Source organism: Aegilops tauschii, chromosome 5, assembly GCF_002575655.3.
Source record: "Aegilops tauschii subsp. strangulata cultivar AL8/78 chromosome 5, Aet v6.0, whole genome shotgun sequence".
NCBI lineage: Eukaryota > Viridiplantae > Streptophyta > Magnoliopsida > Poales > Poaceae > Aegilops > Aegilops tauschii.
In genome coordinates, this window is record NC_053039.3 from 383,673,373 (window position 1) to 383,699,975 (window position 26,603).

At 53.2% G+C, this 26,603-nt stretch overlaps 1 long non-coding RNA gene across 1 annotated transcript; it reads left to right on the forward strand.

Moving 5' to 3' along the window:
- Nucleotides 1-3,972: 3,972 nt before the first annotated feature.
- On the forward strand, nt 3,973-4,755 carry LOC109786110 (uncharacterized). The gene is made up of 3 exons (XR_012183701.1): nt 3,973-4,227; nt 4,310-4,530; nt 4,603-4,755. It is a non-coding gene; the product is annotated as an uncharacterized lncRNA (long non-coding RNA).
- Nucleotides 4,756-26,603: the final 21,848 nt, after the last annotated feature.

A 26,603-nucleotide genomic window follows, 5' to 3' on the forward strand; every position in this document is an offset into this window, starting at 1 on the left:
GGTGGAGGCGGTGGTGGCAACCACCGGCAGTGGGTACTCGGGGCGGGCTCTGGCGGCGGCAGGATGGCATGGCCGGCGGGGTCGGCGAGGCAACGGCGGCGCGGGGGCGGGGCAATCTGCGGCGGCGCAGGACGAGGCTCCTTTGGCAGGACGCCGGCGCGATGGCGGGGAGAGGGCGGCGGCTCCTGGGCGACGTGGTGAGGGAGGTGGGGCGCGGGTGGCTCGGGCCCGGGGCGAGCTCCTTCGGCGGCGGCGGTTCTGACCTAGAGAGAGAGAGAAACCTGACAAGGGGCCCCACCCAGGTCAAAACCGCCGTTGACTAGTGCCACATCAGCAGAGGGTGGAGAAAAACCAGCCAGGGGGGTGTTTTGTCCGGTTTGGGTTTGTTTGGGGGGTAAAAGAAGCCGAAAATAGATCAGGGGGTAAAGTGAACCACCGACTTTATTCAGGGTAGTAAAATGGACTTTTCTCTCTCTATAATTTGGTACTCCTCCGTTCCTGAATATAAGTCCTTTTAGAGATTCGAATATAAACTACATATGGAGCAAAATGAGTGAACCTACACTCTAATCTAAAACACTCTTATATTTCTTTACAGAGGGGTAACTTTTATTGAAATCTTTAAAAGAACTTAATTATAATTGTTTGGAACGGGAGGGAGTACTGGTTATCTCAAAATCCAATTATTTTTACAGTTTTGCTAAAGCACATCTAGATGTGTCCTAAGTATTGCACATCTAAATCATATGCCATTGATTTTACGTGAAGATTTGTGCGGACATTTTCTTTTGTCTTTTTTCTTCTTATTTTTATGTGGGATTTAAAGGTTTTTCTTTTTCTCGGCATTCTTGTTTCCGAACGGGTATAACCTATTTCTGCACATGAGATGACATTCTAATCCTCTGTTTTTTCTACCATACATGTTAAACACATCGTTCATTCCTCTCAAAAAGAAAAAAAAACACGTCGTTAATTAGACACGTCACACGTTATGCGCCACCCTGCCTAGCCTCCATCTCCCTGCTTCTAAACTACGCTATGCGCAGTCTGCGTTTGTACTAACCACTAACCAGTATAAAGTTCGAATGATATCTTTTGAAAGAGTACACTTATACAACATTCAAAAAAAAAAAGAGTACACTTATACTCTCTCCGTTTTTAAATATTTGTCTTTTTAGAAATTTCAACAAGTAACAACATACGAAGCAAAATGAGTGAATCTACATTCTAAAAAATATATATATATCCGTATGTAGTAGTCCATTTAAAATATCTAAAAAGACAAATATTTAGAAACGAACGGAGTACGTAGGAAGGAAACCATCACACAACGGACACACGGAGCATGCAGTACGAACGTACGTACCCTTGGACGCCGTGCATGCCGCGGGCGGCAGCAGCGAGGCGACGCTGACGACGTGCCAGTCCGGCTCCGGGCCGCTCGCCGCCGTCCTCTCCGCCGCATCAGCAGCCGACGCGGCGAGGCGGACCAGGGCGGCGGCGATAAGGATAACCGAGACCCTGAACGGAGCGCCTCGACGCAACGCGTCGGAAGCCATTGGAGCTACCGGCCGGAGCTTCTAGCTTATCGGTCACGGGCACAAGGCACAGCACAAGTGCACGAAGGCCAGCTTCCTAGCCTCTCTATGTGTGATCTGAGCGAGCGACCGTGCGCTCGACTGGACACGATCCGATGCCGCACGCCGCGTGCTTGCTTATATAGCGCTGGCTGGCTAGCCAAGCTAGCCGTAGCCGTGCACCGGCCTCCAACCATGCCATGCCCGTGCGTGCGTGGAAAAAACCGGTCGGCGTCGAGGTCAGCAGGCACCACCCGAGCCGACCCGACCCGTATGTGGAAAAAGTTCGGTGGTGTGCCACCGCTAGCCAGAGCACGAGCCGGCCGGCACTCCATGCCTCTACGTAGTCAAAGACCAGAGCACGGCGAGCTGGGTCACCTCGGACGCGATCGCACGCACCGACGTGTAAATTAATAAACATGCATTTGGCCGTCGAGATGTGCGGCTTTTCCCCTCGCACTCGTCGTTCCTTTGGCCCCGATTTGGGTTCCGATCTACGGTGGTGGGCGTCGCTTTCGCCCACTACGGTTCAGACAGAGCCGACAGCGTGCAGTGGCGGTGCACCGAGGGATGGGGCAGAAACCACATATTTGATCTGAGGGCAAAATCAAATCACAAACTGACCTGCTTTCGAAAAAATTTCACTCGGCTGACTCTTTCGTGTGGCGCCCGACAGCTAGGCGCCGCACACTACCATGCAGCGCCTCTGCCTTAGGCGTCGCACCTCCTGCCAGCGTGGTCCAGTTGCGGTCCCACAGACAGCACTGCAGCGCCTAAGGCTTAGGCGCCACACTGTGTAAAGTGCAGCGCCTATCGCTTGGGCGCTGCACATTGACTTAAGCCGCATCGGGCCGGCCCCTCCCAGCAGTTCTTCCCCCTCTGAGGAAGTTACTCTGTTTACAGAGAGCGGCGGCGGCGGCGCCCCCTTCGGACCCCCCCCCCCCCACACCCCTCTCAGATCTGAAGTTTTGAGGCCCGGATTCGATCTCCAATCCTTCCTACTAGGTAAACTCCTCCGTTCCCTTGCTTTTCCTCCGTAAATGCGTTGCAATTTTAGGGATTTGCCCAAGATTAGGTGGAACCTTTGATTTGCTTAGTTTGGATCTTTGTTTGCCCAAGATTAGGTGGAACCTTTGATCCCCCTCCCCCACACTATATGATTCTTGTTAGTGAAACCTAGATTGTAAATTTTTTTAGATATATATGAGATGCCTAGTTTTGTAGATAATTATGAGATGTTGAGTTTTGTAGCTATATGTGAGATGTTGAGTTTTTTTGATATATATGAAATGTTGAGTTTATTTGAAATATGAGATGTTGATTTAGTTGAACACATATGACATACTAGATATATATGATAATTTACAATCATTTATTCATTGTGTGAGAAGGAGATGTTGATATTCTTGTAGATGAATACATATGAGATGTTTAGATGAACACATATGAAATGTTGAGTGTTTACCGATATTTGAGATGAACTCATATATGTTTATAGTTTGAAATTTGTAAGGATGGTTTGGCTTCTCGACGATGTCTACGACACGAAACACCGGGCCTACATGATGCGCGAGAAGGAGATGGTAATAACGAGTAATCTAAATATTTTGCAAATTTGCCTTAAGTTGAAATTTACATGCCCTAAGATTTGTCATTACTTGTTTTTTGCAGAAGCTTGAACCTTTGAAGATTCGGTATCACGGGGTCTCTGGTCCTGCCATGCCTTACGATGAGCGGTACACACCGTACATCAAGCAGGCAGGACTACTCCCGTGGATTCAGTTGGTCAGCTGGTCCACGCCGAATCTGAACGCTCCACTGGTGTCCGCTCTTGCTGATCGGTGGAAGCCGGAGACGCATAGTTTCCATCTTCGGACTGGGGAGATGACCGTGACGCTCGAGGATGTCTCGTTGATCACCGGTCTTGCTATCGACGGGATGCCTCTCTGTATGAGCACCGATTCTGATGGGTGGCGCGAGCAGATGATTGCTCTTATCGGTATGGCTCCTACTGAGGCTGAGGCTGATGTAGAGGAGGGAGAAGAGAAGAAGAAGAGGGAAAGGAAAGCAGCCGGAGCTGCTTTCACGTGGATTCAAACTCACTTTGCGACGTGCCCTCCGGATGCCACTGATGATGTGATCCAGACACATGCTCGTGTCTACATGTGGTATGTTGTGTCGAGAACTTTGTTTCCTGACTCCACTGGCAAGAACGCTCCATGGATGTGGCTGAAGGCGTTGACCGTCCTCGATAGCAAATGGAGCTGGGGTTCAGCGACTCTTGCCTACTTGTACCGACAGGTAGTTGGTCTGTTTTGTGATCAACTCATTTCTTCATTAGCAATGCAAGCTTGCTGCCAAGTTAACATTGTTTTTCTTTCATATGCAGCTGGACGATGCGTGTTGCAGGATCACAGATAGTGCAGGCATTGGTGGTAATATGCTTCTACTTTCTGTATGGAGCTGGGAGCGTCTGCCTGTTGGACGCCCGAAGAGCGTCAGGTTTAATCCTTGGTATGAAGATGAAGATGACGAATTACGGCGCCCCACTTGGGCTTACAAGTGGGATGTGGTTTCCGAGATGACGAACGATGTCAATCTCATGTACCAGAAGTACGTTGCCGAGTTGGACACGATTACGCCTGAGCAGGTAACGAGGTCATTACTTCAGTCATTTCTCATGTTTGCCTGAAAGAAAGTCACCAATTTTGCATTGTTGCCCTATTTCATAGGTGGAATGGCAGCCATATGGCGCCGATGACAGACTTGGGTACACCCCGGAGTTTAGCATCAACCCGATGTGCTTGCGGGATAGGGATCTCTGGCTTATGCGGTGCCCACTGATATGCAACTGGGCTGTTGAGTTTCATTTGCCACATCGCGTGTTTCGTCAGTTTGGTCTGTTCCAGCCTCACCCGCCGGAATGGGTGGATACGGACAAAGCACTTCATAGGTAAGAGGGCGTATTGACTAAGCATCGTCAGTCCTTCTTGATTTTGCTAATGTTTGGTATTGTACCATGCAGGTTGGACAGGAGAAGGCAACGGAAGATAAAGGACTGGGACAAGCATCATGCTTCGTATGTTACCCGCTTCCAGCTTTGCGTGGAGCAAGCTCGTAGTAGTGCACGCGCCCAGCTTCGTGAGCATAACCCACTTGCTTTTGATAACTACATACGATGGCTTCTTGAAAATACTCGAGTTGAGATATGCCCGCCGGCATATAATGAGGAAATTCTTGAAGAACCCGTAAACATTGAGGATCTATCAAAGGGGAAGTACAAGAGAGATGTCAGGGTAGGGCAAGGAGTCCCTGCTGTTCCGGTGATTAACTATGTGGTAAAGTGTTCCTTCTTTACTTTCCCGTTGGCCGTATTACATATGTTTGGATGGCTAACGTGTTCATTCTTTCTCATCCGCAGTGCACCGAGATCAAGAAAGCAGCTGATGAGAGCCAGTCTATTCTCGAGAACACACCGGTTGGAAAAGGCAATGATGATAATTCACTACGAGCATTCCTCAAGGTACATATCGCATTCATTATGAGAGCCAGTCTATGTTGCGGAGTTTGATATCTTCACACGTGTTCATGTTACAGCGTCAGGCCAAGAAGTTAAGGCGGTTATCGAATCTTCTCGGTTGCCGTGATCCCGAATTTGATGAACCATCTGCCTTTAGGTCTGGTACACCATCAGACCCCTCATCTCACCATCAGGGGGACGATGTGAGTTCCTCATATGCTTATCTGGATGATGATGGCGTGGTCACCCAAGAGGTATGACTAATCCTTTAGATGTGATTCTCACTTGATTACGACGCCGGTCTTCACCATATTGTTTGATTTGATAGGGCCATGAGCTTGATGATGACATGACTTTGGCGGACGCTCAACTTCGGTCCCCATATGTGTTCAAGCCTAGGCAGCCCAGACGCCGGTACACGCCCAACGACTTTGACAACAGAGGCAACCCAAAGGTGGTCGTAGGGACCTCGCGGATGGCTAGCTTGGATGATGAGGCGGAGGCGGAGGAGGAAGTGCAGGAAGAGGAGCCTCGTCCACCCAGGAAGAAGAAGATTACCTGCATGCGTGGCACCAGGAACACACGCGGAAGGCATTAGTGCTTGTGTTTGTTAGTGCTCTTGTAGCCGTTTCATTAGGTCGATGAACTTGTGAGGTTATGTTATATGTTGGTGAATTCTTACTAGTGTGGTATTTGTGTTTGCGAACTGGTAGTAATGTTGAATTGTCCTAAATGATGTGATGTTGAAGTTATTAGTTGTCTTTGTTCAGTATGTGCAGTCTACAGTAATCTTATTTATGTTGTAGCAAGTTATGTCAGTGCTGCATGAGGCCAAAATGGCATCTGTTTATGCAGTTTGGCAGTTAACAGCACTGCAGCGCCCAACAGACAGGCGCTGCACAGTACTGTGTGACGCCCAACGCCTAGGCACTGCACAGTACAGTGCAGCGCCCGTCTCATAGGCGATGCCGACCTGGCCATGGCTATCCGGAGGGCCACAGAAGGCTTTCAGCACTGACCATCCACGAAAATTACCAAGTCATAGTGCAGCGCCCAAGAGCCAGGCGCTGCACTGTACTGTGTGACACCTATCCCTTGGGCGCTGCATGGTATAGTGCAGCGCCTGTGTTCTGGGCACTGCACGGCTGTTTACTGAAAAAACAGAGTTTACAGCACATTCATTTCACCGGAACAACATAATACTTACAATGACTGCAGCATCACAGCAATTTGAACAAACACAAATTTTATGCCGATGAGTTCATAACTTAAGACAATTCAAACGTTACTACGACATGGTTCACGACACATTCATTACAAATGACAAATGGCAGCTTGCCCTAGAAGATACTTCACCAGCATCTCACATGCCCTCACAAGTTCACGACACATTCAGTAGAAGATAGTTGACGACGAGTGCACCGAAGCGAAGTCCCTGCTGAGTAGAGCGAGGCCATTTCCCCTTCTTGTCACGGGCCGAGTCCTCCTCTTGCGCCTCGCGAGCCTTTGCAAGCTTTCTTGCCCTCTCCTCCTCACGAGCAAGTTTCGCTTGGCGTGCCCTCTCCTCCTCTCGTTTCTTCCGCTCCATCCTCTCCTTCTGACGACGCTCTTCCTCCAAGCCTCTTCGAAACGATTCTTCGAACCGCCGTTGCCGCCTAAGACAATCTTGGTATTGGTCCTTTTTGACATCTTCTGGCACTTCAAGATCTATCCACGTGAAGTACTTGCATAGAGGAGGCGGTGACTGCATACAAAATTTTTGTTAGTGTTGACAAACATTTGATAGTAACATTTTACTTCTCGAGCTTACCGGTGGTTGGTCATAGGCGTTAGTTGGAAGTGCACGATCATAAGCATAGTTCGGGCATACAAAATATCTCCGCCCTTCCGTCCATGATTTATTTCGGTCGGTGGACACCTTCACCTTGCAAACATCTCCACACCAACATGGCGGGATGTCGACATCTTTCTCCTTCACCTTGTCCAAAGATGCGCCCTCCCACTTGTTCGGCATGTCTTCTTGGTTAGCACACGGTGGCCTCGTCATGGAACCGGATGAAGCCATGCCTAAAAAACCGAGAATTCTTGGTTAACCCTAACCCCCACTTGACAATAACCACAATCCTAACCATAGCATAACCCTAACACCAACATCAAACACACATAACCCTAACCCTAGCATACTATGAAAGCCTAACCATACCAAATTAGCAAAGAAACACAACATCATTCAACACAAATTTGCAAATCCAAGCCAAATCTAGGGTTTCCCCAAAGTAGCAAGATTTGAGCAAATGTGACAATTCCTATGGATGAAAACGAGGGGATCGGAGGAGATTACCTTAAGGGAGGGGTTGGCTTCGAAATCCACGGTCAAATACTCCGGATTTGCAAGATTTGAGAAGGATTTGAGAGGGGGGGGGAGGGGAAGAGAGGAGGGACACAAGTCTAAGGGTTGGGTGGGGTGGGGGTGGGAGGGGAGAGAGGGTGGGGCCAGCCTAAGTGGAACACAGACTGTGCAGCGCCTAAGAGACGGGCGCTGCACATTACAAGTGTGGCGCCTAAGCCTTAGGCGCTGCAGTGCTGCCTGTGGGGCCGCAACTGGACCAGGGCTGCCACGCTGGCAGGAGGTGCGACGCCTAAGGCAGAGGCGCTGCATAGTAGTGTGCGGCGCCTAGCTGTCGGGCGCCACACGAAAGGGTCAGCCGAGTGAATTTTTTTCAAAAGCAGGTCAGTTTGTGATTTGATTTCGCCCTCAGGTCAAATATGTGATTTCTGCCGACGGACGGGAGGTGCATGTGTAATCACTCATGCGTGATGATGTTGAGATCGTGTGCGGCGTCAGCTAGCTAGCAGCAGTCAAACTAGATATATACACATGGTACTACGTGTCATGTTTTTTATTTGATGGTACAGAGTACAGGCCGAGACGATCTCTTGATGCGAATGGCATGACCTGATGCGTGCACTGCAAAGAGCAGAGGGATACAACAAACCGAGCACATGCATGCTAGCTTGCCGTTTCTTTGTTCAGACACGCACGCGCGCACGGCAACGGAATAAAGGAGCATGTACTTTTTTTTGGGGGGGTGCTTTATTTAGTATCAACATTACCGCTATTATATTCGTAGATAGCAAAATGGCCCGGCGTTGCAATGGGAGAAAAAAATTTATAATCTCCAATGGTGATGACCACATTTTGCTGCATCACCGAGATGCACTATCACTCTCATTTTCGTGAAATCATGAACAATTTTTGAAAATCATGAACATTTTTCATATTTGTGAACATTTTTACAGATTTTTGAACATTTTATAAAATCATGAACATTTTATACTATTTGCAAACATTTTCTAGAATAGCCGAACATTTCTAGAACCGACGAACATTTTTTTGAAGATTGTTTGGTGGAACAGTTTTTGAAATTCACGAACATTTTTTTGATTTAAGAAAACTTTTTGAAATGCATGATCATTTTTTGAATCGGCAAATTTTTTATGAATCAATAAATTATTTTGTAAGACAAGACCAGTTTTTGAATTTTTAGGATATTTTTCAATTCATGAACATTTTTTGAATTGCCAAAATTTTATTCAATCTCATGAACATTTTTAATACACAAACTTAAAAAAAATCATGAACATGTTTTTATTTCCCAAACATTTGTTTTCAAATTTGTGAATATTTTTTGAATATACAAATATTTTCTAAAAATCACGAACATTTTCTGGATCCATAAACATTTATAAATTATTAAACATTCTATTTAAATTTTTTTTGGAACTTTGCGAATGGCATGACCTGATGCATGCACTACAAAGAGCAGAGGGATACAAAAAACCGAGCACTCACATGCTAGCTTGCCATTTCTTTGTTCAGACACGCACACACGTGCACGACAACGGAATAAAGGAGCATGTGCATTTTCTTAAGGGGGGGGGGGTTTAGTATGAACGTTACCTCTATTATATTCATATAAAAGGCAGGGAGAGGGGGGAGGCTGTTTGGATGTACTTGTGGTTGCATAGAAACAGTCTCCCGGCTACGGTATGTAAGTAGTTTGGTTGTCTACACCACGTAGCTAAGTAATTTTGTGACTGTTGTTTCAATGTCTACATGTGTGGTTTAGGATGAGATGGTGCAAATCATAACTGTTTGGTTTAGGATGAGCTCCCTCCTCATCCAGTCATCTAGCTGATTCAAGCATCCACCGAGGGGGAGGTGTATGCCATTTTCTAGTGGAACATGGTCATTGATGTCTCTACACTTTTATTCTTGAAGATTTTATTGGGCCTTCAAACACAGAAGATTATAGGACAACAATAAATTTTTCTTAAGTGGATGGCTTAATGTTTATCAATCCGTGGGAGGCACAGATTGAAAGTAGTCCCTCTAAAACAATCCTGCAAACAAATAAAAATATTCTCTTGTGTCCCCAGCACACCCAATATTCTCTTGTGTCCCCAGCACACCCGATATTCTCTTGTGTCCCCAGCACACCCGATACAATTGTCAGTTGTATAGATGCACTAGTTTGATAAAGAGATTAATAATTTGTGTGATAGATTGGTAGTTTGGGTGGTAACAATATTTTTGTATTTTTGGAATAAATAAGGGAGCAAGATAAACAGTATCTCAAGGTTCGAACACTGGGGTGCGCACGAAGATTTCCTCCCTATCGATCCACGTCCTAACTGGCTAAGATCTTAAGAACGAACTAGACGAACTCGCAACACAAGAGACACAAGATTTATACTGGTTCGGGCCACCGTTGTGGTGTAATACCCTACTCCAGTGTGGTGGTGGTGGATTGCCTCTTGGGCTGATGATGAACAGTACAGGGGAAGAACATCCTCCTGAGATTGAGGTATTCTTGTGCTTGGCGAACTCGTGTGTGTGTGGATTTGATCAGCTCAGGATTACTTGCCCTCTACTGTGGTGGCTAGTCCTATTTATAGAGGCCCTGGTCCTCTTCCCAAATATTGAGCGGGAAGGGAGCCAACAACGACCAATTTGAAAGGGGACAGCTAGTACAGCTTATCCTGACAAAAGTAGTCTTCGCCTGCAAAAGGCTCTAGTGGTGACGCCGTCTTCGGCTCCATGGTGACCTCCGTCTTGCCGTCCTTCTGGCCCTGGTCTCGCTTTCACCGATATGAAAACCTTTGCTTGATGCCTCGGTACTCTGCGCCTGCGCTTGCCTCCTTAGCACCAAAGAGGAAACAATGACGCTGCGCGCGCTGGCGCCCGCCTGGTGTCGATCGTCATGGCTCACGTCATGAGAGCCTTGCGAGGTTTGCCTTGCCTTGATCTCTCCGCCCCTCGTGAGCCTGCCCGGCGAGGCCGCTCCTAAAGAGGTCTTGCGTCGTCCGCCTCGCGAGGGCCAATCGCGAGGGTCTTGAATGCCTTGTTGATGAAGATGGGCCGTACGGGCCAGCTTGCACAGCCACGCCGTGGGCCGCAGGCAGGCAAGTCTGGGGACCCCCGTTCCCAGAACGCCGACAGTAGCCCTCGGGCCCAAGGCGCGCTCGGGCTTGGCTTCGAGGCAAAGCCAAAGGTCAAGCGCGGAGCGCCGCGGGCCCCAAAAGCCTGCGGCCTCGGTTGACGCGTGGCGGTGGATTGGACGTGGGCGTCTCCGCTTCCCCACGCTGCCTCGGCAACTGCTTGACTTGACAAGTCCCTGCGACATGCAAGGAAACCATTATTACCTGTGATCGTGGGGGGCGCCGGTTGGCCTTCTCCTGCTATAAATGAGGGAGGGGGCGCAGCCCCCGTCCCCCACTTCCCATTCCGCCTGCTTCTTCCTCCTCTGCTCCACCAGCGACTCCAATGGCGCCGTCGAAGAGGTTCTCCGCCGTAGAGAAAGGAAAGGCCCCTCGCGAGGGGCCCGGCTCCCCGGCGCCCAAGCGCGGACGCGGCCGTCCCCGTAAGCACACCTCGACTCCCGCCGTAACCCCCCCGCCCCCGCGGGGGCGCCGCTGCGCGTGGCAGGGGCCGCTCCAGCCGAGGGAGCCCTGTTGACGAAGGGAGGCGCGCCATGGTTGAGGAAGTCCTGGACTAAGGGGTCCTCGGGCATCCGGTCTGCTATCCATGGGCCGGACTGATGGGCTGCGATGACATGAAGACCGAAGACCATACTCGTGTCCGGATTGGACTCTCCTTGGCGTGGAAGGCAAGCTAGGCGGCCAACCATGAAGATTCCTTCTTATGTAACCGACTCCATGTAACCCTAGATCTCTCCGGTGTCTATATAAACCGGAGAGCATAGTCCGGATAGGACACATTCATTGCCATATACACATAGGCTAGGCTTCTAGGGTTTAGCCATTACGATCTCATGGTAGATCAACTCTTGTAATACTCATATTCATCAAGATCAATCAAGCAGGAAGTAGGGTATTACCTCCATAGAGAGGGCCCGAACCTGGGTAAACATCGTGTCCCCCGTCTCCTGTTACCATCGATCCTAGACGCACAGTTCGGGACCCCCTACCCGAGATCCGCCGGTTTTGACACCGACATTGGTGCTTTCATTGAGAGTTCCACTGTGCCGTTGTCAAAAGGTTCGATGGCCCCTTCGATCGTCAGTAATGGCGCCGTTCAGGGAGAAACCTTCCTCCCCGGACAAACCTTTGTGTTCGGTGACTTCGTACTGCGGGCCAACTCGCTTGGCCATCTGGAGTAGGTCGATAGTCACGCCCCTGGCCATCAGGTCAGATCTGGAAGCTTGAACTGCGTCACGGATACTCGCGGAGACTTGATCTCCAATGGGTTCAAGACTGCGGAAATCGCTCCCCCTCTCTCCGATGAACATGACTTAAATCTGTCATCGGATCACACCCAGGAGATGGATCCTGTTGCTGCAACGGCCTCAGAACTGAAGCAGATTGTGCCCTTCGAGGCCACAAAGTCCACGGCGTTGGAGCCGCACATGGACTCGACATCCTGCAATATTTGCGTCAATGGAACTCCAGACTCATTTTTGGCTACACGTTCTAGGTCAGACGTGCCTGCGGACACCGAGCTGGATCGGTTATCGATTTTCGAATTTGGCGCCGCAGACTTCTTCCAGCACTCGCCTTTTGGTGACATACTAAATTCTTTAAAGAACTTATCCTTGGAGGAGGACTCACAGCCGAACTATGTTCGGGTCGAGCTAGAGATGGACGACGAGGAATTTTGCTTCCCACCCGCCACCCACTTCATAGCCACTGTCGATGACTTAACCGACGTGCTTGACTATGGCTCCGAAGACATCGACGGTATGGACGACGATGCCGATATGGAGCAAGGCCATGACCCGCCATTCACCGGACATTGGACGGCTACCTCTTCGTACGACGTGTACATGGTTGATACACCCAAAGGATCTGGCAACGATAACGAAGAGCCAGATGCGAATAAAACCTCTGGGACGCAGTCCAAGCGCCGATGCCCCAAGCGCCATTCTAAGCCTCGTCGCTCAAAGGACGGCAACACCTGCACCGGAGAGAATAGTACTCCAGGCGACGCTGAAAACAATGAAGACCCTGCCGGAGCTACATCCGAACAGGAGCAACATGACAACAGGCAAGACAACCCCGACGAACAGCCATAGAAGACGACTTGGAGGACGATAGTTACCGTCCACCTTCCGAGGAGGAGACAAGCCTCGGCAACGAAGACTTCATCGTGCCTGAGGATCCTCTGGAGCAGGAGCGCTTTAAGCTTCAGCTCATAGCCACTGCAAGGAGCCTGAAAAAGAAACAGCAGCAGCTCCAAGCTGAACAAGATCTGCTCGTCGACAGGTGGACTAATGTCCTGACAGCCGAAGAATACGGCCTCAGGCGCCCAACAAAGAGCTACCCAAAACGCAGACTGCTACCTCAATTCGACGAGGAAGCACCAGAGCATACATCTCCCTTGCGTAATGCGGAACGACCACCACGTGGTCGGGACAGGGCGGCCGACCGGCCACCCCGCGGCCGGGATAAAGCGGCAACTCAAGCTGAACAGCAGCCTGCCCCACCGCCTCGTAAAAATAGAGACGAGAGAGTTCGGGGTGACACATATGACCTCTGGCAGATCCTGGACGATAGAGCAGGACATACAAGATCGATCTACGGATCGCGGAGGCGTGCCTCGAGGCACGACGACGGCTAACTATTCGGACGTGATAAATCTAACCACGCACGGGCCGAGTACCGCAGACGGACTCCGTCAGAGCTACGCCACGACGCGGCCCGATATATAGGCGCCGCACACCCTCTCTGCTTCACAGATGAAGTACTGGATCACGAATTCCCTGAGGGGTTCAAGCCTGTCAACATTGAATCATACGACGGCACAACCGATCCCGCAGTATGGATCGAGGATTTCATTCTCCATATCCATATGGCTCGAGGAGATGACCTCCACGCCATTAAATACCTCTCACTAAAGCTCAAAGGGCCAACTCGGCACTGGCTTAACAGCCTGCCGGAAAATTCTATCAGCAGCTGGAAGGACTTGGAAGAAGCCTTTCTGGACAACGTCCAGGGAACATACGTCCGGCCACCAGACGCCGATGACTTAAGCCACATAGTTCAACAACCTGGAGAATCAGCCAGAAAATTCTGGACTAGGTTCCTAACCAAAAAGAACCAGATCGTTGACTGTCCGGATGCCGAGGCCTTAGCAGCCTTCAAACACAGCATCCGCAACGAATGGCTAGCACGCCATCTCGGCCAAGAAAAGCCGAAGTCCATGGCAGCCCTCACGGCACTCATGACCCGCTTTTGCGCGGGCGAGGACAGTTGGCTGGCCCGTAGTAACAACACAGCCAGCAAGACAGGCCCCTCCGAGGCCAAGAATAGCACCAGCAAGCTCTGGCGCAATAGACACAAACGCCGAAGCAACAACAACAACACTGATGACACCACGGTTAACGCCGGATTCACCGGCTCCAAGTCCGGCCAACGGAAGAAGCCCTACAAAACGAACAATGAAGGACCTTCCAGCCTGGACCGCATACTCGACCGTCCCTGGCAGATACACGGCACCCCGGATAAGCAAGCTAATCATACCAACAGAGATTGTTGGGTTTTCAAGCAGGCTGGCAAGTAAATGCCAAAAACAAGGAAAAGGGATCACAAAGTGAGGACGATGACGAAGAGCCCCAGCCGCCGAATACTGGGGGGCAGAAGAAATTTCCCCCTCAAGTCAAAACGGTGAACATGATATACGCTACGCACATCCCCAAAAGGGAGCGTAAGCGAGCACTTAGGGACGTCTACGCGATAGAGCCAGTCGCCCCAAAATTCAATCCGTGGTCATCATTCCCCATCACTTTTGATCGCCGGGATGGCAGTTCAGCCGCACTAGTCCTCGACCCAATTATTGACGGGTTTCACCTAACACGAGTCCTGATGGACGGTGGTAGCAACCTCAACCTGCTTTATCAGGACACAGTGCGGAAGACGGGCATTAACCCCTCGCGAATCAAACCAAAAAAGACTACCTTTAAAGGAGTCATACCAGGCGTAGAGGCCCGCTGTAGGGCTCAATCATGCTGGAAGTGGTCTTTGGTTCTCCGGACAACTTCTGAAGCGAAGAGTTAATCTTCAATATCGTCCCCTTCCGCAGCGGCTATCACGCACTGCTTGGACGAACCGCGTTTGCTAGATTCAACGCAGTGCCACACTACGCTTATCTCAAGCTCAAGATGCCCGGCCCACGCGGCATCATAACAGTCAATGGCAATACGGAACGCTCCCTCCGAACAGAGGAGCACACCACCGCCCTAGCAGCAGAAGTACAGAGCGGCCTTCTCAAGCAGCACCATAGTACGGCTGCCGAGCCCTCAGATGTCATTAAGAGATCCCGGACTACACTGCAACAGGACGGCGCGGCTCGTCAAGAGATCGACTAGCAATTCGGCCTCCGTACCAGTCCCAACGAGGTAGTGGCATTCGTACCACGCGTACACAATTACACACTCAAAATTGCATGGACATCGACGGAGGCACAAGATAACCCGGGGTCTACAGTTTGGCCAGACAGACCTTGGACACACATATTTTTACCTTTTTCTTGTTTCAGGTTCCTTCTTCCGCGGGCCTGATCTCAAGTCCTTTAGAAGGATTGGCATACAACGGAGGCAAGCAGCACAGGTGTGCAGGGTAACCTTTATACGTTCTTCTCAACGATATTCATACTTATTTTCCAGGACACGCACGCTGCGCCCTACTGATTCCGGCATGTTAAATAGCTCGGATACTTCTCACACCATCTGTACAAGATACGCCTTGACGTATCCACCCAGTTATAATAAAAATGGTCCGTGGCCCAGCTTATGTGGTTTTCGCTTTTTGCTTCGTTTTATTTCGATCTGCTTATCTGCTGCATCGATCCTCTTCTATACATTTCATATTCGCCAGGGGCTACTTATCGCCCCACAATAAGGCAACAAAGTCCGAACACTTCTTATACATAAGTTCGGCACCCCGAATTTAGCATTATATGCATTGGCTCCGAATCATGTCTTTGGTCAATAGTTGGGTTGCCCGGCTCCTGTGCTTGCTATCCTACGTTCCGCTCTATCAGCTAGGGTAGTAAAGGGAGAATTACTGCGATTGTGCCCTGGCTTTGACCGGATGAGCACCTCAGTAGAGAAAGCCGAAAACTGACTGTCATGATACGGCGAGAGCCGGTCAGCTGTTCGAGGGTTACAAAATCGTTGGAGATTTTTTTCCGCGTCATGAGAAGGATCGACACTTCCCGATCAGATGCCGACAGCACCCTGGCTTGGACCAGGGGCTGCACACTTGCTTAATTATAAAACTCCTATGGCTAAGTGAGGGCGTTCAAGCCGTACAGTCCGATTGCCTTGTTCGTTGCGCTAAACAACTCCTCCAAAGGACCATATAATTGGATCAAGATTGTTTAGATTCCATCCCGAACACCTCCGTACTACCTACGTGAGGGCAGAAGCCGATGACTGGCCAACCCTCAGATTACAAATAACACGGCCGCATAGGAGGTGACAATTTAAAGCATAATAAAATTATTTTACAAAAGCCGGCTTTGTTCCCATAATACAAGGCAAGTGCAACATGAATACATTCATTCAAATACAATGCCCTGCGAACATTGCGCCACCACAAGTCGAGACCCCTCTACGACATCCGCGAAATATCGCTTGCCCTCCGGCGGCCCGCTGGCAACTTTAACAGCGTTCATCTTTGCCCACCACATCTTGCAGCGAGAGAAGGCCATACGGGCACCTTCAATACAGGCGGAGCGCTTGATGACGTCCAGCCGTGGACAGGCCTCCACCAGATGCCTCACGAGCCCGAAGTAGCTGCCGGGCATAGCTTCGGCTGGCCATAGCCGGATTGTCAAATCCTTCATGGCTAGTTCGGCCACCCTGTGCAGCTCCACCAGCTGCTTCAGCTGATCGGTGAAGAACACGGGATGCTCTGGCGTCGCGTACTGTGACCAGAATAGCCTCTCCGTAGAACATCCTCCTTCGGCCCGGTAGAACTCTACAGCGTCTGATACGCTGCGTGGTAGATCCGCAAAAGCCCCTGGGGAACTCCGAACCTGGGTTAGTAAAAGGTATTGCTTCTCCGCATACTTGCTTTGCATCTTAAAAGCCTTACCCGCCGTGATCTTCTTGACCTCCTGGATCTCCTGGAGGGCGGCCTGGGCCTCATTCCATGCGGTCTCCGCGATCTGACGAGCCTTGGTGAGCTCGGCCTCTTGAGCCGACGCATCATTCTCCAAGGTCTCACATTTTTAACCGCATCCTGGAGCTGCTGCTGGATTTCCTTGACCCGGGCCTCGAGCTTCTTACGGGCGGCTTGCTGCTGGACAGCTTTCTCCTTGGCCTCGTCCAGCGCCTTCTTCAGGGCCTCGACCTCAGTCGCGGCTCCTGCGCATATTATGACACTACAGTCAATATACATCGCTTACGCTTTCCGAACATACAGCGAGTCGTTATTCACCTTGCTTCTCCTGGAGCCGAACTCTAACCTCGCCGAGCTCGTTCTCGGTCCGCTCCAGCCTCTGCCTCAGTTCAGAGACTTCGGCAGCATGCGAGGTTGCGGCCAACAATGACGCCTACATAAATGCTATGTTAGTCTCCTACAATAGATCCTCTGTCCGGTTCTTCTAGCCGGACAGTGTCTCAGGGGCTACTGACTACAGGTTTTTTTCTCACTTACCTCGAAACCTGTCAATAGGTTGCTGCAGGCTTCGTTCAGTCCACTCTTGATGGACTGAACCTTTTCAATCATCGCGCCCATAAGGACACGGTGCTCGTCCATAATAGAGGCGTTTCGTAGCGCCTCCATCAGGTTGTCCGACGCCCCGGGATGGACATGGACGACCGGCAGAGGTGGCGCGCCCCCTCCTTCAAAGGGGGCTGCTCGCCCGACTCTGGAACCGTATGGGTCTTTGGAATCGTATTCGGCTGAGGGCCAAACTGGATGCGGCCCTCTTCGCTAGTCTCCATGGGAATCGTCTCCTCCATGTGTCTGGCAGTAGAGGCTTCGCCTCGTGGCGCCTCCTGGACAGCGTCCTAGGCTCCTCCCCGGTTCGGATCGGCCCTCCGGGACAGCACTTCGGTGTCGTCCCTGGCCCCAGGGGAGTAAGAAGGCGGTGGCAACTGACTCACCATCTCCGATGGAGCCAACGAACTTCCAGACGAGGACTGATGGATTGCAGCAGTACAGTTAACTATATCAAGATAATGGAGAGAAAGGGCTGAATGCGCGCACGAGCAAGCCCTGTCACTTACGATGCGGCCTGGGGCTTAGTGCGGGGGCGCCATTCCAGACTGCTGTCGACGTCCCACGCGGTGTTGACCACTGGGGCGCCCTTCCCCTTTTTGGGCGCTTTCGCCTCTGGATGTGCCGAGGCCGCCCTCTTTGTCTTCTTCTCCTCGGGAGGAGGGTTATTTTCCTCCTCCTCCTCCTCCTCTCCGTTGTCCTCAGGAATGAAGGATTTGGCCTCGTCGTCTTCGGACGTCACGTCCGAAGTGCCCTTGCGACGGGGGCCACTCTTGGCCTTCTTCTTGGCCTTCTTCGCTGGCGCCTTGTACGGCGCCGGCACCAGCATCTCCGCTAGGCGCGGGATGACCAGTTCTTCGGGCAGCGGAGCTGGACACTTGATCCGCTTCGCCCTCTCCACCCAGTCCTAAAGGAACCATAATAAAAGCTCAGACGTCACCCTCGAAACAATGAAGTTGAGGATACGACAGAAATAGCATACCTTGCTGGCGGGGCGTGTACAATCATGGCGACGGTCTGAATCCGTGGCCGGTGGCTTCTCGTTGCCCTTAAAAAGCAACTTCCAGGCACCTTCGTGGGTACTCTCGAAGAGCCTCGCCAAGGTCTGGTGCTTCTTTGAATTGAACTCCCACAAAGGGCGGCTTCGGCGCTGGCACGGAAGAATCCGGCGGACCAGCATCACCTGGATGACGTCAACGAGCTTGACGTTCTTGGTCACCATGCTTTGAACGCGCGTCTGCAGCGCTATCAGCTCGTCAGGTGAACACCAGTCCGGACTCTTCTCGACCCAGGAGGTGAGTCGCATGGGAGCACCGGAGCGGAATTGGGCAGCCGTGGCCCAGGTGGTGCCGCGAGGTTCTGTGATATAGAACCACTGCTTCTGCCATTCCTTTACTGTCTCCACAAAAGTGCCTTTGGGCCAGGAGACATTGGATAGCTTGCTCACCATGGCTCCTCCGCACTCCGCGTGCTGGCCATCCACCACCTTCGGCTTTACGTTGAAGACTTTGAGCCATAGGCCGAAGTGGGACTGGATGCGGAGGAAGGCCTCACACACAACGATAAACGCCGAAATGTTGAGGAAGGAATTCAGGGACAGATCATGGAAATCTATCCCGTAATAGTACATCAGCCCGCGGACGAAAGGGTGGAGTGGAAACCCCAGCCCGCGGAAGAAATGAGGAAGGAATACTACCCTCTCGTTGGGCTCCGGCGTGGGGACGATTTGTCCCTCGGCCGGCAAGCGGTGGGCGATTCCCTCCGCCAAATATCCGGCCGCTCGGAGCCTAGTAATGTCCTCCTCCTTGACGGAGGAGACCATCCACTTGCCCTGACCACCAGATCCGGACATGGTCGCTTGAGTGGAAAGGAGATGAGAACTTGGGCGCTGGAGCTCGAGATCTGGAAGGCGGAGACAGAGAGAAAGTGTGAGAAGAGGAAGAGGGGATCCTTATCCTCTTATAAAGGCAACAAACATTAAACGCCTCCTCATTCGCCTTAAGATTCGCCTATTCCCAAGAGCTGTGCAAATGGCACGGTTGGGTTACCCATGCCCGCATTGATGAGAATCCCGTAATAAGGGGACACGATATCTGCTTCGACAAGACATGCCAATAGCAACCGCGTCTCGAGACGTGGGATGGCTGAAGAAAAACGGTTCGAAATCATAGCCGGACAGACGCAATGACGTGTTTTCAAGAAACTGTCAACAGATTGGATCCGTGCAAATATTATATTCTCTCTGCGGTTATGTGTGGTGTGTAACAGGTCCGGATACAATCATCGCGTCCGAAGACTGTTTTGGAGTTCGGAGAAAGGGGAATCCGCCTTGCAATGCCGAAGACAATCTGCGCACCGGACTCCTCGTCATTGAAGCCAGGTTTAGGGGCTACTGAGGGAGTCTTGGACTAAGGGGTCCTCGGGCGTCCGGTCTGCTATCCATGGGCCGGACTGATGGGCTGCGAAGACATGAAGACCGAAGACCATACTCATGTCTGAATTGGACTCTCCTTGGCGTGGAAGGCAAGCTAGGCGGCCAACCATGAAGATTCCTTCTTATGTAACCGACTCCATGTAACCCTAGATCTCTCCGGTGTCTATATAAACCAGAGAGCATAGTCCGGATAGGACACATTCATTGCCATATACACATAGGCTAGGCTTCTAGGGTTTAGCCATTACGATCTCGTGGTAGATCAACTCTTGTAATACTCATATTCATCAAGATCAATCAAGCAGGAAGTAGGGTATTAGCTCCATAGAGAGGGCCCGAACCTGGGTAAACATCGCGTCCCCCGTCTCCTGTTACCATCGATCCTAGACGCACAGTTCGGGACCCCCTACCCGAGATCCGTCGGTTTTGACACCGACAATGGTCGTGCGGCCTCCCTGGCCGCACTTCCACTCTGCAGAGGTGCTGCCGGAGTTCGTCGTCTGGTCGGAGGATCCGACCGGCAACTGGCTTCAGCTTCCGTGCTTCTTCGCCGACGTGCTGCCAGCCTCTGGCCTAGGTGGGCTCTGGCTGCAGGCGGACTGTTGTTGCAGCATGGCTTCTTGGGTCGTGGTCGAGGTCTCCGCCGCGGGCAACATAGCCCTAGCTCGCGGCTGGCAGACGTTCGCGCGAGCGCACGGCCTGGGCAGGCGGTGCACCCTCCATTTCAAGTATGACGGTGACGCGACCCTCTACGTGAGGGTGTTTGGAGAAGATGGTCGCCGCGTCGGGTGCTGCCCCGAGGTGAACGATGGTGAGGAGGTGCTCGGTCCTGGCGATGGTTGGGACGATGGGGAGGGCAAACCCGCCCTTGGTGTCGACCGCGTCTCGTCCAGCTATGGCGGCTCTTCCCTTGGGGACAGCTCCAGCAGCGGTGGCTACGACCAGCCGCCACGCCGCCGCGCCCGCTTCGAAGGTGGCAGCGGGTCGTCTCGTCGCCGCGTCTCCGTGAAGCGCGAGGTGGGGTCTGGCCGAGCTCAGGACGGCGCTAGGAGCCTGCCTCCATGGACCGCCGTAGGGGCAGGCGCCACTTTATTTTGTTCTTCCTTTCTTTTCTGCATCAAGAAGGCACTCGTTTGGGCCCTGGGGGGCGTGTATCGAACTATGATTTCCAATCATTATGTTGTGCTTGCTGTTTCCGTGTTGTGCCGTTATTTTGTGTAGAAGTAACTTAGCTTGGCATGCTTGGGGTAGCCTCCTGCTCGCGGAGGACTCGCTTCCCAGCATCTGCGGAGGCCTTCCTTGACTCGGCGGGTATTAGGGAACTGCAAAACTCGTTAGGAAAACTTGTTAGGAGCGTCGCCCGGAGGCTTGTCGCTTAGCTGAGCCTAGACCCAGCGCTTCGCATCGTGATGCCCGAGGGGCATAGATTAGGAGAGGTGCGCCAGTTTGTTGGCTCGAATGAGGGTGCCTCGCGAGAAAGCAGACGGAAAGCAGAGAGAAGGAACAACACAGAAGAAAAAACGCTCGCGAGGGCACCTGCCTAGCCCCCTCGCGAGGTATGCGAGAGAGAGAACACAGGTGAACTAGAGTCGAGAACAGCGGCAAATGGCGACGGAACCAAATCAGCAAGGAACACCAGAAGCAAACTTCGATTAAAATAAGGCGAGCCAACTACGGAAAGAAAATGAAAAGCCGCGTCCGGCACCTAGTCTAGTCTTCAAGTCTTCTAACCAACGCGGAGCTAAGTGCTGCCACTAGGCGTGGGAGGGAGCCCCCGAGGCCCGAGGGCGACACTCCTGAGAGTCCGGGGCGTGTACAACCCCACTCATTATTACGTGAGAGTGTCATGGGCGGCGATTCTTCACAGGCACCGGGCCTTCTTCACATGCACTGGGCCTTTCTTCACAGGCACTGGGCCTTGCTTCATGGGTAGAACTTCCGGAGGTGCTGGATGTTCCAGGCGTTCTGGATGGGCACCCCGTCCTGTGTCTCCAGGCGTGCGGCGCTAGGCCTGGAGACATGGACAACCTTGAACGGGCCCTCCCACATGGGTGAGAGCTTATGCAACCCTTCTATGGAGAGGACCCGCCTCAGGACGAGGTCACCCGTCTCGAGCGTCCTGGAGCGGATGTTGCGGCAGTGGTATCGTCGCAGCGCCTGCTGGTACGTTGGCGCCCTCAGTGCAGCTTCGCGGCGACGTTCCTCCCCCAGCATGAGGTCTATCCCCCGCGTGGCGTCCTGCTGCGTTTCATCAAACGCCAGGACCCGTGCGGAGCGATGCTTGACTTCGTGAGGGAGGAACGCTTCAGCTCCGTAGACGAGGAAGAACGGGGTCTCGCCCGTCGGCTTGGTGACAGTGGTGCGAATGGACCACAGCTCGGACTAGAGCTCGTCGTGCCAGCCCCTGCCGCAGGCCTCGAGCTTCTTCTTGAAGGTCCTGGTCTTGAGGCCCCTCAAGACCTCTGCGTTGGCGCATTCGGCCTGGCCATTGCTCCTGGGGTGCACCACCGAAGCGTAGCAGATCTGCGTTCCAAGGTTAGCATAGTATGTTTTGAAGAGGTTACTGGTGAACTGCGAGCCGTTGTCGGTGATGATGCGGTTGGGGACCCCGAAACGGCTCATGAGGCCCTTGATGAACTTGACCGCGGAACCAGCTGGGATGGTGCGTACGGCTTCCACTTCCGCCCACTTACTTGTCGATGGCGACGTAGAGGTAGCAGTAGCCCCATGGCGCTCGAGGATATGGGCCCAAGATATCCAGCCCCCCGACCGCGAACGGCCATGTGAGTGGTATAGTCTGGAGGCCCTGAGCTGGTTGATGGATCTGCTTGGCGTGGAATTGGCTGGCTTCACAAGACTTCACCAGCTCAGCTGCGTCATTGAGCGCTGTGGGCCAGTAAAATCCACTGCGGAATGCCTTGCTGACGAGGGTCCGTGATGACGAGTGGTGCCCGCAGTCCCCACCGTGTATGTCAGATAGCAACTCCTTCCCCTGGTCTCTAGAAATGCAACATAGCGAAACATCATTTGGCCGCTTCCTGTGCAACTCACCGTCCCGGATGCAGTATGCTGTGGCCTGCCGGGCCACGCGCTCCGCGTCCTCCTCCTTCTCTGGCAGCGTCCCTTGCATCAGGTATTCCTTGAATTCCTTGGTCCAGCATTCCTCCTAGGGCTCGAGCGCCAAGAGCAGGCGCGCTCCCGAAGTCGGGCCACAGGCTAGGGCTCCTGAGGCAGGCGGTTGCGGGAGCTCCTCCCGAGGCTGGGTTGTCCTTGAAAGTGGCGGCGTTGCTGACGGCTTGAAGAGCCGCTCCTCGAAGACGCCGGGCTCTTGGGGCTGCCGCTTGGACGCCCTCTTGGCGATGTCGTCAGCTTCCTTGTTGGTGCCACGAGGCACGTGCTGTAACTCCAGGGCCAGGAACTGCTTCTCCATCTTGCGTACTTCTATGAGGTATGCCTCCATGTGCTCATCCTTTGGCTCGTATACTTTGTTGGAGAAGTTCACGAGAAGTTGCGAGTCGCCCTTGATGGTGGGACACTTCACCCCCAGGGCTGCCGCAGCTTTCAGGCCGGCTATCAGGCCTTCGTATTCTGCGATGTTGTTGGAGACCTTCTCGCCCTACTGGAAGCAGAGTTGTACAGCGTAGTAGAGCTTGTCTCGAGTGGGCAAGACGAGTACTGCTCCAGCCCCCGCGCCCTGGTGCACGAAGGCACCACCAAAATACATGACCCAGCCATCGGGCGCCTCACTTCCCGGCGAAGTGGACCGGTCCTCGCCTATTTCCGGCATTGGGGCATCAGTCCATTCCGCCACGAAATTAGCAAGTGCAGCTCCCTTGATGACTCTGGTAGTGCTGAACTCCAACTGGAATGCCTGCAGCTCGATGTTCCACTCGGTGACCCTTCCAGCAGAGTTGGGGCTCCTAAGCACTCTCTCCAATGGGTAGGCTGAGACGACCTTGATGGGGTGGCCCTGGAAGTAGTGCCGCAACTTGCGCGAAGCCACCAAGAGCGCGAGAAGGAGCTTTTCTGGCATGGGGTACCGTGCCCTTGCGTCCCGCAACACCGTGCTGATGAATTACACCGGGTGCTCGACGAGGGCTGGTGCGTTGGTGGGGCTCGTGTCCTGTGAAAGCTGGGATATCTCCTGAGGCGGTGGAACCTCCGGTGCCTGATCGCCGGCCTGGATCTCAGCAGTGTCGTCCTGCCGCGCTTGGTTCTCAGCTGACGTCGCCGCTGCTCTTGCTGTGCCTTCCTGATCTTGTGTCACCACGGCTATAGCTTGGCGCGGCGCGCCCTTGGCTTGGTGCTCTTCCCGAACCGCCACCAGCACCGCGCTGGCGGAGTACAGAGTGGCGGCAAGATAGAGTACTAGAGGCTCGAGAGGTCGTGGCGCCACCATCACCGGAGGGCTAGTCAGATATCTCTTGAGGTCTTGAAAAGCTCGGTCGGCCTCCGGGGTCCACTCGAATGGGCCTTTCTTCTTCATCAGCTTGAAGAAGGGTAGGGCGCGCTCTCCCAGCTTGGAGATGAAGCGTCCCAACACAGTCACCCGACCAGCCAGCTTCTGCATTTCCTTGAGGGTCTGTGGTGGGCTCATGTCCTCAATGGCCTTGATCTTCTCTGGGTTCGCCTCGATCCCTCTGTGGGACACGAGGAATCCTAGCAACTTGCTGGAAGGGACACCGAACACACACTTCTCTGGGTTAAGCCGCAAGTCCACCTGGCGCAAGCTCGCGAAGGTCTCTTCCAGATCTTGGATCAAGGTTCTTGCCTCCCGAGGTTTTACCACAATGTCGTCGACGTAGGCCTCCGTGTTTCTCCCAAGCTGCCGCCCCAAGGCGATGTGCATCAACCGCTGAAAGGTCGCACCCGCGTTACGCAGTCCGAAGGGCATGCAAGTGTAGCATTACACCCCACACGGGGTCAAGAAGGCTGTCTTCTCTACATCTTCTACCGCCATCTTGATTTGGTGATACCCTGAGAACGCATCCAGGAAGCACAACAGGTCGCACTCGGCGATGGAGTCGACGATCTGGTCGATGCGTGGGAGAGGGAACGGATCTTGAGGGCATGCCTTGTTGAGGTTGGTGAAGTCGACGCACATTCGCTCCTTCCCGCCTTTCTTCGGTACTACGACGGGGTTCGCCAGCCATTCGGGGTACCGAACCTCGCGAATGGCACCCGCTGCCTCCAACTTGCGGGTCTCCTGGACGATGAAGGCCTGCTTCTCTGTGGACTGCCGTCTCGCCCATTGCTTGACATGGCGCACATTGGGGCATACCCTTAAGTGATGCTGAATCACCTCTCTCGGAACCCCACCAGCTGGTTGGGCTCCCATGCGAATATATCCTTGTTTGGGCGCAAGAATTGCACCAATGCTTCCTCTTGGCTTGGGTCGAGGCCGACACCAATGGTAAAAGTAGCTCCTGAGGACCCGTCCTCGTTGACCGGCACCTGCTTGGTTTCCGCCTTGTCTTGGGTGAACAACTGCTTCTTCTTGGTTGGTGCGGCCTCCTTGGCCTCGGGGGCACCGACGCCGTCGGGCTGCGCCGCTGCAGTGGTCTTGAAGGCAAGTTTGAGCGCCGCCACGGCCTCTTTGGTGTTCCCCTTGACAGCGAGGACACCCTTGCTTCCAGGCATCTTCATGAGGTTGTATGCTGGGTGGGTTGCTGCCATGAACTGGGCCAGAGCCGGGTACCCGAGGATGGCATTGTACGGGAGGCCGACGCGGGCGATGTCGAAGTCGACCAGCTCAGTGCGGTAGTTGTCGCGTGTGCCGAAGGTGACGGGGAGGCGGATTTGCCCCAGGAGGTGGGTGGCGCCGCCGCGAACTCCTGAGAAAGGCTTGCTAAGACTGAGCCGCTCGAGCGGTACTTGAAGAAGGCTGAAGGCCTCCATGGAGAGCATGTTGAGGCCGGCGCCTCCGTCGATGAGGGTCTTGGTGACGGCCACGCTGCATATGGTGGGCGTGCAGAGCATCAGGAGCATACCCGAGCCGATAGTAGTGGCGGGGTGGTCTTCTGAGTTGAAGGTGAGGTCAGCCTCGGGCGCGGCCCAGCCCGGCGGAGCCCCCGAGCGCTTGGAAGCGGCGCCAATCTGGCGAAGGAATGGCTTGATATGGTGATCTGAAGGCGATGCTTGAGAGCCGCCTAGTAGGGCCACGACCGCGTGGTGCATCGGTGCCGCGTAGCGCGCGGTGAAGAGGTCGCGCAGCTCCTCCCAAGAGGCCACCGTGGATCCGGGGAGGCTGAGCAGCCAGGCGCGCGGCGCACCGGTGAGGGCCATGGGAAACCAGTTGGCCATGACCCTGTCGTCGCCTCCAGCTTCTAGGACGGCCTCCTCGTATGCCAGTAGGAAAGCCATTGGGTCCGCCGCGCCATCGTAGCGCGGCGACATCTCCGGCTTGAACTTGGGTGGCCACTGCACCCGCCGCAAGGCGGGGGCCAGGGCTCGGAGCCCCCTGGACTGGTGGTTGCCGCCGACCGTCGGGGCCGGTGGCAGAGTGCCTGCCATGAGGGCGGAGCGCGGTGATGGCAGAGCGTAGATTGGCGGAAGGAAGCTACGGCGCACCCCTACCTGGCGCGCCAATTGTCGGATCACGGGTTCCGGCAAAACCCTCAAGGTTCGAACACTGGGGTGCGCACGAAGATTTCCTCCCTATCGATCCACGTCCTAACTGGCTAAGATCTCAAGAACGAACTAGACGAACTTGCAACAGAAGAGACACAAGATTTATACTGGTTCGGGCCACCGTTGTGGTGTAATACCCTACTCCAGTGTGGTGGTGGTGGATTGCCTCTTGGGTTGATGATGAACAGTACAA